The 12,910-nt window shown below is 47.4% G+C and overlaps 1 non-coding gene across 1 annotated transcript; it reads left to right on the forward strand.

Annotated features, from left to right (window-relative positions):
- The first annotated feature begins 7,648 nt into the window (after positions 1–7,648).
- On the forward strand, positions 7,649–7,778 carry LOC119805633. The gene has a single exon (XR_005283948.1). It is a non-coding gene; the product is annotated as a small nucleolar RNA SNORA28 (small nucleolar RNA).
- Positions 7,779–12,910: the final 5,132 nt, after the last annotated feature.

Consider the following 12,910-nt stretch of genomic DNA (forward strand, 5'->3'; position numbering starts at 1 on the left):
AGAGGGATATTGGAGGCTGGAGGGGAACAGACATAAGTCAGTCATGGAAAGTGGAAGCTGGAGGGGAACAGAGAAGACATGAAAATGGGAGCCTGGAGGGGAAGAGACAAAAGTAAGACATGGAAAGTGGAGTCTGTAGAAGAACAGACAGAGGAAAGACAGGGAAATCAGAGGCTGGAGGGGAACAGACACAAGGAGGACATGGAAAGGGGAGTCAGGAGTGGAACAGACAGAGAAGTCAGACATAGAAAGGGGAGCTTGGAGAGGAAGAGAACAGAGGAGTAAGACACGGAAAGTAGAGCCTTGAGGAAAACAGACAGAGGTAAGGCATGGAAAGTGGAGTATGGAGGGAACAGACACAGAGGTAAGACATAGAAATTGGAGCCTTTTGGGGGAAAGACAGAAGTAAAACATGAAAATGGGAGCATGGAGGGGAACAGAGAGAGGAAAGAGAGGGAAATGGGAGGCTGGAGGGGAACAGAGAGAGGAAAGAGAGGGAAATGGGAGGCTGGAGGGGAACAGAGAGAGGAAAGAGGGAAATGGGAGGCTGGAGGGGAACAGACAGAGGAAAGAGAGGGAAATGGGAGGCTGGAGGGGAACAGAGAGAGGTCAGACATGGAACTAAGAGCCTGGAGGGGAACAAACTGAAGTAAGGTATGGAAAGTGGAACCTGGAGGGAAAGAGACAAAGGAAAGACAGGGAAATCAGAGGCTGGAGGGGGACAGAAGTCAGACATGGAACGGGGAACCTAGAGAGAAATAGACAGAAGTCAGACATGGAAAAGGGAGCCTGTAAGGGAGGAGACAGTGGAAAGACAGGGAAATGGGATCCTGGAAAGGAAGAGACAGAAGTAATCATGATAAAAAAAAAAGTGCCAGGAATGGAACAGAGGTAAGACATGGAAAGTAGAGCCTGGAGGGGAACAAACTGAAGTAAGACAAGGAAAGCAGAGCCTTGAAGGGAAGAGACAGAGGAAAGACATGAAAAGGTGAGACTGGAGGGGAGCAGACAGAGGAAAGACATGGAAAGTTGAGGCTGGAAGGGAACAGACAGAGGTTAGACATAGAAAGGGGAGCCTGAAGGAGAACATACAGTAGTAAAACATGGACAGGGGAGCCTGGAAGCAAACAGACAGTGGTAAGCCATGGAAAACATAGCCTGGATGAGAACAGACAAAAGTAAGACATGGAAATAGGAGCATGGAGGGGAACAAACAGAGGAAAGAGAGGGAATTGGGAGGTTGGAAGGGAACAGTCAGAAGTCAGACATGGAAAGATGAGCCTGGAGTGGAACAGAGAGAGGTAAAGCATGGAAAGTGGACCCTGGAGGGCAACAGACAAAAGTAAGACATGGAAAGTGGAGCCAGGAGGGGAACAGACAAAGGAAAGACAGGGAAATGGGAGGTTGGAAGGGAACAGACAGAAGTAAGATGGGGAAAGCAGACCTTGATGAGGAACAGATAGAAGTAAGACATAGAAAGTGGAGGCTGGTGGGGAACAGACAGTGGTAAGTCAAGGAAATGGGATCCTGGAAGGGAAGAGATAGAAGTAAGTCTTGGAAAAAGGTGCCAGGAGGGGAACAGACAGAGGAAAGAGGAAAATGGGAGGATGGAGGGGAACAGACAGAAGTCAGACATGGAAAGGGGAGGATGGAGGGGAACAGACAGAGGTAAGACATGGAAACTGGAGCCTGGAGGGGAACAGAGAAAGAAGTAAGACATGGAAATGGGAGAATGGAGGTGAACAGACAGAGGAAGAATAAGAAAATGGGAAGCTTGAGGGGAACAGTTAGTACTCAGACATGGAAAGGGGAGGCTGCAGGAGAAGTGACATATAAGTAAGACATGGTGGTGAAGTCTGGAGAAGAACAGAAAGAAGTAAGACATGGAAAATTGAGCCTTGAGGGAACAAACAGAAGTAAGATATGGAAAGTGGAGCTGGGAGGGGAACAGACAGAAGTAAGAAATAAAAAGGGGAGTCTGGAGGAGAACAGACAGAGGTAAGACATGGAAAGGAGAGCCTGGTGGAGAACAGACACAAGAAGGAGAGGAAAATTGGTAGCTGGATGGGAACAGACAGAAGAAATACATGGAAAGTGGAGCCTGGAGGGGAACAGATAGGAGTAAGAGAAAGGAAGCCTAGAGGGAAACAGAGAGAAGTAAGACATGGAAAATGGAACCTGTAAGGAAACAGACAGAGTAATCAGACATGGAAAGTAGAGCCTGGAGGGAACAGACATAGGTAAGACATGGAAACTGGAACCTGGAGTGGAACAAAGGAAAGCCATGCAAAGAAGAGGCTGGAGGGGAACAGAGAAAGAAGTCAGACATTGAAAGGGGAGCCTGTAGGGAAACAGGCAGAGGTAACACATGGAAACTGTAGCCTGGAGCAGAACAGATAGAGAAGTAAGGCATGGAAAGTGGAGTCAGGATGGGAACAGACAGAACTAAGACAGGGAAAGGGGAACTTGGAGTGGAACAGACAGAGGAAAGACAGGGATATGGAAGAATGGAGTGAATCGACAGAAGTAAAATATGGAAAGTCAAGCCTGGAGGGAAACAGACAGAAGTAAGACATGGAACGTGGAGGCTGGAGGGGAACAGACAGAATTAGGAAATGGAAAGAGGAGCTTGTATGGGAACAGATAGAAGTAAGAGATGGAAAGTGGGGAACAGATAGAGGTAAGACATGGAAAGTGGAGCCTGGAGGAGAAAAGACAAAAGTAAGACCTGGCAAGCAGAGCCTTGAGGGGAACACACAGAAGTAAGACATGGAAAGAGTAGCAGGGAGGGGAACAGACACAGGTAAGACGTGGAAAGGGGAGCCTGGAGGAGAACACACAGATATAAGACATAGAAATTTGGAGCCTGGAGGGTACTGACAGAGAGCTAAGACACGGAAAGTGGAGTTTCTAGGGGAACAGACTGAAGTAAGACATGGAAAGGGAAGCGTGGGGTAGAAGAGAGACACGAAAGATATGGAAAATGGAGGCTGGAGGGGAAGCAAACAGAGGTCCTACATGGAAACTGGAGGCTGGAACGGAAGAGACAGAGAATTAAGACATGAAAAGAGGAGCCTAAAGTGGAACAGAGAGAGGAAAGACATGGAAATGGGAGTCTGGAAAGGAAAAGACAGATATAAGACATGGATAATGGAGCCTGGAGGGGAAGAGACAGATGTAAGGCATAGAAATTTGGAGCCTGGAGCTCAGAGACAGAGAAGTAAGACGTGGAAAGAGGAGCCTAGAGGAAAACAGACAGAAGTCAAATATGGAAAGGGTAGCCTGGAAGGGAACAGACAGAGGTAAGACTTGGAACTGGAGCCTGGAGGGGAACAGAAGTAAGACATGGAAAGGAGAGCCTGGAGGGAAACTGGGAGAGATAAGATAAGGAGAGCAATTCAGGAGGGGAACAGACAGAAGTAAGACACGGAAAGCAGAACCTGGAGGGAAACAGACAGAAGAAAGACACAGAAATAGGAGGCTGGAGGGGAAAAGACAGAGAAATAAGGCATGAAAAGTAGAGCATAGAGGGGAACAGACAGAGGTAAAACATTGAACAGGGAGCCTGGATTGGAACAGACAGAGGAAAAGGGGGAAAGCCTGGAGTGGAACAGAGAGATGAAAGACATCGAAAGTGGAGCCTATAATGGACCAGACAGAGGTAAGACATGGAAATGTGAGCCTGGAGGAGAACAGTCAAAAGTAAAACATGGAAAGCAGAGGCTGGAGGGGAAAACACAAAGGTAAGACATGGAAAGAGGATCCTGGAATTTAACAGAGACATCAGTCATGGAAAGGGGAGCCTGGAAAGGAAGATACAGAGAAGTAAGACATGGAAAGTGTAGCTTGGAGGGGAACAGACACTCGTAAGACATGGAAATATGAACACGGAGGGGAACACACTGAGAAGTAAGACACAGAAAGTGGAGCCTTCAGGGTAACAGACAAGTAAGTCATGGAAAGGGGAGGCTGGAAGGAAACAGACTGAGAATTCAGACATGGAAAGGTGAGCTTGGATGGGAACAGACAGTGAAGTAAGACATGGAAAGTGGAGCCTGGAGGGGAAGAGACAGAAGTAAGACAGGGAAATGAGAGGCTGGAGGGGAACAGACACACATAAGACATGGCAACGGGAGCCTGGAGGGGAACTGACAGAGAGAGGTAAGACATGGATAGTGATACCTGGATTGGAACAGACAGAGGAAAGACAGGGAAATTGGAGACTGGAGGGGAAGACACAGACATAAGACAATGAAATTGGAGCATGCAAAGGAACAGACAGAGGAAAGACAGGGAAGTGGGAGGCTGGAGGGAAACAGACAGAAGTAAGACATGCAAATGGGAGCATGCAGGGGAACATACGTCGGAAAGAAGGGAAATAGGAGGCTCCAGTTTAACAGACAGAAGTGAGACTTGGAAAAGGACCCTGGAGGAAAACAGACAGAGGTAAGACATGGAAAGTGGAGCCTGGAGAGGAACAGAAAGTGGAGCCTGGAGAGGAACAGACAGAAGTAAGGCATGGAAAGGGGAGCCTGGAGGGGAAAAGACAGAAGTAAGACATGGAAATGGGAGCTTGAAGGAGAACAGAAGAAAGTAAGACATTGAAAGCAGAGCCTGGAGGGGAACAGACAGAGGAAAGACAGAGAAATGGGAGGTTAAAGGGGAACAGACAGAAGTAACACATGGAAAGTGGAACTTGGAGGGGAGCAGACAAAGAACTAAGACATGAAAAAGTGGAGCCTGGAGGGAACAGACAGAAGTCAGACATTGAAAGGAGCGCCTGGTGGGGAAGAGACAGAGGTAATACATGGAACAGGGAGCCTGGAGGAAAACAGACAGAGGTAAGAAATTGAAAGAGGATCCTGGAGTGGAACAAACAGAGGAAAAGCAGGGAAATGGGAGGCTAGAGAGGAACAGACAGAAACAAGACATGGAAAGTGGAGACTGGAGGGGATCAGACAGAAGTAAGGCATGGAAAGTAGAACCTCAAGGGGATCGGACAGAGGAAAGACAGAAAAATTGGAGGCTGGAGTTGAACAGACACAAGTCAGACATAGAAAGGAGAGGCTGGAGGGGAAGTGACATAGAAGTAAGACATTGAACTTGGAGCCTGGAGAGTAACAGACATAGAAATAAGACATGGAAAGTGGAGCATGGATGGGGAACAGAAAGAAGTAAAACATGGAAAGATAAGACTTGAGTGGAAATAGAGATGAAAGACATCGAAAGTGGAGGCTGGAGGGGAAGAGACAGAAATAAGGCATGGAAAGGGAAGCCTGTATGGGACTAGAGGTAAGACATGGAAACGGGAGCCTGGAGGAGAACAGACAAAAGGAAGACATGGAAAGCAGAGCCTGGAGGGGAACACACAGAAGTCAGACATGGAAATGAGAGACTGGAGGGGAACAGACAGAAATAAGTCATGGAAAATGGAGCCTGGAGGGGAACAGACAGATTTAGGGCATGGAAAGAGGAGCACAGAGGGGAACAGACAGAGGTAAGACATGGAAATGGGAGGCAGGAAGGGAAGAAAGAGAAGAAGGACATGAAAATGGGAGGCTGGACAGAAACAGACAGAGAAGTAAGATATGGAAAGTGGACCCTATAGGGGAACAGACAGAGGTAAGACATGGAATGGGGAGCCTTGAGGAAAATCGACAAAAGTCAGACATGGAAAAGGGAGCCTGCAAGGGAGCAGACAGTGGTAAGACAAGGAAATGGGATCCTGGAAGGGAAGAGACAGAAGTAAGACATGGAAAAAGGCGCCAGGAGGAAAGGGGATGGGAACAGACAGAGATAAGCCATTGAAGGGGAGCCTGGAGTGGAACAGACAGAGGTAAAACAGGGAAATGGGAGGGTGGAAGAAACAGAGAGAAGTAAGACATGGAAAGGGGATCCTGGAGTGGAAGAGAAAGAAGGAAGTCATGGAAAGGGGAGCCTGAAGTAGAATAGAGAGAGGAAAAACATGGAAAGGGGAGGTTGAAGGGGAAGAGACAGAGAAGACAGACATGGAAAGTGGACCCTGGTAAGAAGAGGTAAGACATGGAAAATGGAGCCTGGAAGGAACAGACAGAGGTAGGACTTGGATTTGGTGCCTGGATTGGAACATCAGAGGAAAGACAGGGAAATTGGAGGCTGGAGGGGAAGACACAGATGAAAGACATGGAAAGTGGAGCCTGGAGGGAAACAGACAGAGGGAATACAGGGAAATGGGAGGGGTAAAACAGACAGAAGTAAGACATGGAAAGAGGATCCTCGATGGGAAGAGTCAGAAGTAACACACAGAAAGGGGCGCCTGGAGGGGAAGAGACAGAAGTAAGACATGGAAAGCAGAGCCTGGATGGGAACAGACAGAGGAAAGACAGGGAAATGGGAGGCTAGGGGGGAACAGAAGTAAGACATGGAGAATGGGGCCGGGAGGGGAACAGACAGAGGTAAGACATGGAAAGGGGAGGCTGGAAGGAAACAGACTGAGAATTCAGACATGGAAAGGTGAGCTTGGAAGGGAACAGACAGTGAAGTAAGACATGGAAAGTGGAGCCTGGAGGGGAACAGAGAGAGGTAAGACATAGAAAGGGGAGCATAGAAGAGAGTAGACAAAAGGATGACATAGATAGCAGAGCCTGGGGGGGGGGACAGACAGACATAAGACATGGAAAGTTTAGCAGGTAGGGGAAGAGAAACAGAGGTAAGACGTGGAAAGGTTAGCCTGGAGGGGAACAGACAGATGTAAGAGGGGAAATGGAAGGCTGGAGGCAAACAGACAGAATTCAGACGTGGAAAGAGGAGCCTGGAGTAGAACAGACAGAGGTAAAACATGGAAGTGGAGCCTGGAGGGGACCAGACAGAGGTAAAGGGGAGCCTGAAGGAGAACAGACAAAAGTAAGTCATGGAAAGCAGAGCCTGGAGTGGAACAGACAGATGTAAGACATGGAAAGTGTAGCAGGTAGGGGAACAGACACAGAGGTAAGACATGGAGGGGCGCCTTAACGGGAGCATAGAGATATAAGACATAGAAATTCAGAGCCTAGAGCGTACAGACAGAGAAGTAAGACATGGAAAGAGAAGCCGGGAGGGGAACACACAGAATTCAGACATGGGAAGGGGAGCCTGGAAGCGAACAGAGAGAGGTAAGACATGGAAAGGGGCGCCTGAAGGGGAACAGACAGAGGTAAGACATGGACAGTGGAATTTGTAGGTGAAGAGACAGAGGTATGACATGGAAACTGGAACCTGGAGGGGAAGAGACAGAATTCAGACATGGAAAGTGGAGCCTGGAGGAATATAGACAGAGGTAAAACATGGAAGTGGAGTATTCTGGGGACCAGCCAGAGGTAGGATATGGAAAGGGGAGCCTGGAGGAGAACAGACAAAATAAAACACGGAAAGCACAGCCTGCAGTGGAACTGAGAGATGAAAGACATCGAAAGTGGAGGCTGGAGGGGAACAGACTGAAGTAATACATGGATAGGGGAGCCTGGAGTGGATCAGATAGAGGTAAGACATGGAAAGTGATGTCTGGAGAGGAACAGACCATGAAAAGACAGGGAAATGTGAGGCTGGAGGGGAACAGACAGAAGTAAGACATGGAAAGTGGAGCCTGGAGGGAAATGGACAGACATATGATATAGAAAGGGGAGCCTGTTGCAAGCAACACTCTGTGGCAGATGAACAATAAATACTGTCTGACACAATTTGAGCTTGCTATAGCAAGAAAGTCTTACCTATTCCAGTGTTCTCTTCCTCATGAGACAAGCCGTTATATAGGCTCAAACAATATTTAAGAAACAAAAATTGCAATTATGGGACAATAGGCAACAGTGTATGACAAAGAAACCACATTTTAGGCTAGTCATGAATGGAGCTAGCTGTATAACGTGGAAGGAAGATAGTCATGTTTCATGAAAGATTTTCTCTGGCTCATCTTTGGAACTTTGCTGTGCTTTTTCCTATGGTGACAGAAGGTTTTCTGCCCCCATCCTGGGCTTACTTTTATTTGATTGGAGGACAAGTCCAGTCGAAGCTAGGTGACATCTAGGTCGTTAAAAATGAGGCTGGCTAAAATTTAGCCTACCCAACCCCCAGGGTTTCTCTGTAGCTTTGGAGCCTGTACTGGAACTTGTTCTTGTAGACCAGACTGGCCTCGAACTCACAGAGATCTGCCTCCCGAGTGCTGGGATTAAAGGGAGCACTGCCAGTGCTCAGCTTACTTAAGCTTTTTAAAAACATAACATTAGTCTCATTTGCCTCTCACTACATTATGATCCTAGAGAATCAATCTAGTACATTTACCACTTAATTTGCTGACTCCCATCTGGTTCAGAGAGGACGAATTCACTGTCTCCATCTACTCAGTAGAAGCCCCAAGCCCCATGTAGTGAGGCGCTGACTACAAAAGAATACAGATACAACGGGCGACACTGAGCCTTTTCAAACACTGGCAAGGGGGGCTCAACGGGCGATACTGAGCATTTAAAACACTGGTGAGGGGGGCTCACAACCCTCTTCTGCAATCTGGGCACCTGCATACGTGGCATTCGCTTACACAGGTGCCCAAGAATTGTTTTTAGATTTATGAGTATGAGTGCTTGGCTTGCAATTAATGTCTGTACTGCACGCGCTCCTGGAGGCCAGCCAGTAGAGGGCACCGACTCCCTGGAAGGACTTGATGGATGGATGTGAGCTGCCACGCTGGAGAACTCAACCTGAATCATCTGTAAGAACAGGTGCTCTGCAGTGCTGGGCCATCTCTAGGACAAAGACTTGTTTACTTGATCTGTATGAGTGTTGCTCGCATGCATTTAAGTGCACCATGTTCATGCCCAGTGCCCAAGGGGGCCAGGTGCTGGTGCTGGCTCCTCTGGAACTGCATTTAGAGGTGGTTGGGACTCATGTAGGTGCTCAAAACAGTCTTCTGCAAGAACACCAAGGGCACTTAGCCACCAAGCCATCTCCAGTCTTGCTCTAAAAAAATGTATATGAGAAATGCATTGCTGGATGGTGATAGCATTTGCTTTTACTCCCAGCTCTTGGGAGGCAGAGGCAGGCGTCCAGGACAGCCAAAGCAATAAAGGAGAAGAACCCTGTCTCAAAAACCAACAAATAATCCTTTGAGATTTGTTAGATATGAATGTACTCAATTCTCTGACAACCCAGCAAGACAGTGCTGCGAACCTGATTTTACAGATGAATAATACGAGCTTACAGAATCAGCAGTGAAATGGAATACAAAATGCTTAACCAGTTGCCAGTGCAGCTGGCAAGCCCAATGCAGACAACACATTGCAGACAATAACAAAGCTAAGAAGTATCTTAGATTAAACTACATAATTTAGACATTCATTAAAACTATTATAAACAACTTATAAAACAAGCACCACACATTGAAAAGAAGTTAGTTTTAAAAAAGATGTCCATGTGTCTTGTCTATGCATGCCCATTGGATCCCTTGGAGCTGGGAACCCAGTCCGGCAGCAAACGCTCTTAACTATTGCATCCAGTCCCTGGTCTGTAGAACATGATGCCTTGGCGGTAGGCCTTTGTTTCTCATGGAGCTTTCTTGTGCTGTGTGTGGTTGTGCCACGGAGGGAGCTTGGATAAAGGCCAGGCAGTATGGGCATGGCTTCTCCCTCAATCTTTGTCGTGAAAACATTCTGAGTTAGAGCATTTACACCGGGGAAGATTCTTCAGATAAAATGGAGGCCTGGGAAATCATTATTGCACTCAGCTCGCCTGTGGGAGGACATTTGATGAGAACAAAGTGTCAGTATAAGACTCATCTGAAGTATTTTGGAAAAACAGATGTAGCCTAGATGGGAAGCTGTTACTTGTTAAGTGCCTTCTTGAAGTGGTCTGCACATATATATCTCCTTGAGCTGTTGATTGTGTCTGTTCATAGAAATTACTGAAATGCTAGACTTTGGATTTTTTCTGACAGGATCTCAGTATGTAGATCAGGCTGTCTTTGAACTCATGAAGGTATACCTGCCTCTGTCTCCCAGATTGTCATTGACTTTTAAAATTGATTTGAGGGCTGGGATGTGACTCAGAGAGTGGTTTCCTCACATGCGTAATCCTTAGCACCACATAAATCTGGTGTGGTGGCACATTTCTGTAATCCCAGCACTCAGGTGAGGCTTGAGGACAGCCTGGGATACATGAGATACAATTTAACAACAACAAAAAATTAGTTTTGGGTTTCACTATGGCTTGGTAGGAATTTTGGAATTTCTGCAAACAAATAGCATTTCTGTGGTATGGACTACCCAGTGACTCAGTTCTGATGTTTAGGCTATTTCTAACTTGTTGCTTTTGCACCCTAGTGACTCTGCTCTGCAGCTCTCTCTCTCTCTCTCTCTCTCTCTCTCTCTCTCTCTCTCTCTCTCTTGCATATGTTAAAAGCCATTTGGTTTGAAGCAAATGGTATGGCAGCTGCTATCATTACAGGTCTCTATTTCCAGAGCCTGCTCGTGTACACTCCCTAGCAGCCTGTAAGAACCTGTATTTCTGCATTGGTAGCCACCGCTAGTCAGAGAGTGGTTGTACCAAGCTCACGAGCTAAAAAAATAAAAATAAACTTGTTTCATTTGGGGGAAAAAAAAGAAAGAGGAGCCTGGAGGAGAACAGACAAAAGTAAGACTTGGAAAGCCGTGCCCAGAGGGGAAAAAGACAGATTTAAGACGTGAAAAGGGTAGCACATAGGGGAACAGACACAGAGGTTAAGACATGGAAAGCAGAGCCTGGAGTGGAACAGGGAGAGGAAAGACAGGGAAATGGGAACATGGGAGGGAACAGACAGAAAAAAAAGAGGGAAAATGGAAGGCTGGAGGGGAACAGACTAAGTTCAGACATGGATACAGCGGGTTGGATGAAAACAGACAGAAATAAAACATGGAAAATGGAGCCTGGAGAGGAACACACAGAAGTAAGACATGGAAAGGGGAGCCTGGAGGGGAACACACAGAAAAAAAAAGACATGGAAAGGGAAGCCTGGGGAGAACAGAGATATGAAAGACATGGAAAGTGGAGGCTGCGGGGGAACAGAAAGGAAGGAGAGGGAAATGGGAGGATGGAGGGAAACAGACAGAAGTAAGACATGGAAAGTGGAGCATGAGGAGGAACAGACAGAGGAAAGAGAGGGAAATCAGAGGCTGGAGGGGAACAGAGAGAAGGAGAACATAGAAAGTGAGCCTGGAAGGTAACAGACAGGGAAGTAAGACATGGAAAGTCGAGCCTTGAAGGGAACAGGCAGAGGGAAGACATGGAAACAGGAGCATGGAGGGGAACAGATAGAAGTAAGACATGGAAATGGGAGCATGGAAGGGAACAGACAGAAAAAAAAAACGGGAAATGGGAGGCTGGAGGGGAACAGACAGAAGTCAGACATGGAAATTGGAGCCATGAAGGGAACAGATAGAGGTAAGACATGGAAATTGGAGCCTGAAGGGGAAGAGACAGAAGTAAGACATGGAAAGAAAAGCCTGGAGGGGAACAGACAGAAGAAAGACATTGAAAGGGGAGCCTGAGGGGAACAGACAGAGGTAAGACAAGGAAAAGGGATCCTGGAGAGGAACAGACAGAAGTAAGACATGGAAAGGGGCAGCTGGAGGGGAACACACAGAAGTTCGTCATGGAAAGGGGAGCCTCGAGTTGAAGAGACAGAGGAAAGATATGGAAAGTAGAGCCTGGATTGGAACAAAGGGATGAAAGACATCGAAAGGTGATGGAGGACTCGCATTGGCTAATAAACTGCCTGGCCCATTTGATTGGCCAGCCCTCAGGTGGGTGGAGTAGACAGAACAGAATGCTGGGAAGGGAAGTTAATAAATCGCCATGTCTCTGCTCTCTGAGCCAGACTGCCGTGCCTCTCCTCAGGGAGAGAGATGCAATGAAACCAGCCACCAGGTCAGACATGCTGAATCTTTACCAGTAAGACACCACTTCATGGTGCTACACAGATTATTAGATATGGGTTAGTCAAGATGTGAGTAAGAGGCTGAAACTAATGGCCAGGCAGTGTTTAAAAGAATACAGTTTGTGTGTAAAGCTAGCCGGTGGCCGAGAGCCGGGCAGGATGAAAAGCAGGCCTGCCCGCAGCCCCTCACTACAGAAAGGGGAGCCTGGAGGGGAACAGACAGAGGTAAGACATGGAAAGAGTAGCAGGTAGGGTAACAGAAACAGAGGTAAGACATGGAAAGGGGAGCCTGGATAGAGGAAAGACAGGGAAATGGGATCCTGGAGGGCAACAGACAGAGAAGTAAGACATGGAAAATGGAGCCTGGACGGGAACAGATAGAAGTATTCCTTGGAAAAGGGAGCCTGGAGGGGAACAGAAAGAGAAGTAAGACATGGAAATTGGAGCCTCAAGGGAATCAGACAGAGAAAAGTAAGAAATGAAAAGTGGAGCCTGCAGGGGAATGGGCAGAAGTAAGACATGGAAAGTGGAGCCTGAATGGGAACAGACAGAGGTAAGACATGGAAAGGGGCGGCTGGAGGGGAACTGACACAGAAGTAAGACATGGAAAGTGGAGCCGGTAGGAAGAGGGAACAGGGAAAAGAAAGGCTCTAAAAGGGGAGCAGGGAAGAGGGAAGGGGAGTTGAGCTGCTGGGGGGTGGGGGAAAGATGTAAATAGAGAATCAAGTAATGGGACACAGCAGGGAGAAGGAATGTACAATAAAGGGTGGGGAGAAATGGAGGGGAACAAAACAAGGGATGGGAGCAGATCCTTGCTGCATTGGAGCCATAAACCCTGACATAGTCATCAGCTTCAACTTCTGTCCAGAAGTCACCATATCATTGAGTAGCAGCACCGGCCTTGGTATCCTGGTCCTAGGTCACCAACATGGACTCAGGTTGCTGGTTTGACACCGAGTTCTTCATAGTGCTCTATGGCAACTGGAACCATGTATG

This window comes from Arvicola amphibius, chromosome X (assembly GCF_903992535.2).
Source record: "Arvicola amphibius chromosome X, mArvAmp1.2, whole genome shotgun sequence".
Classification (NCBI taxonomy): Eukaryota; Metazoa; Chordata; class Mammalia; order Rodentia; family Cricetidae; genus Arvicola; species Arvicola amphibius.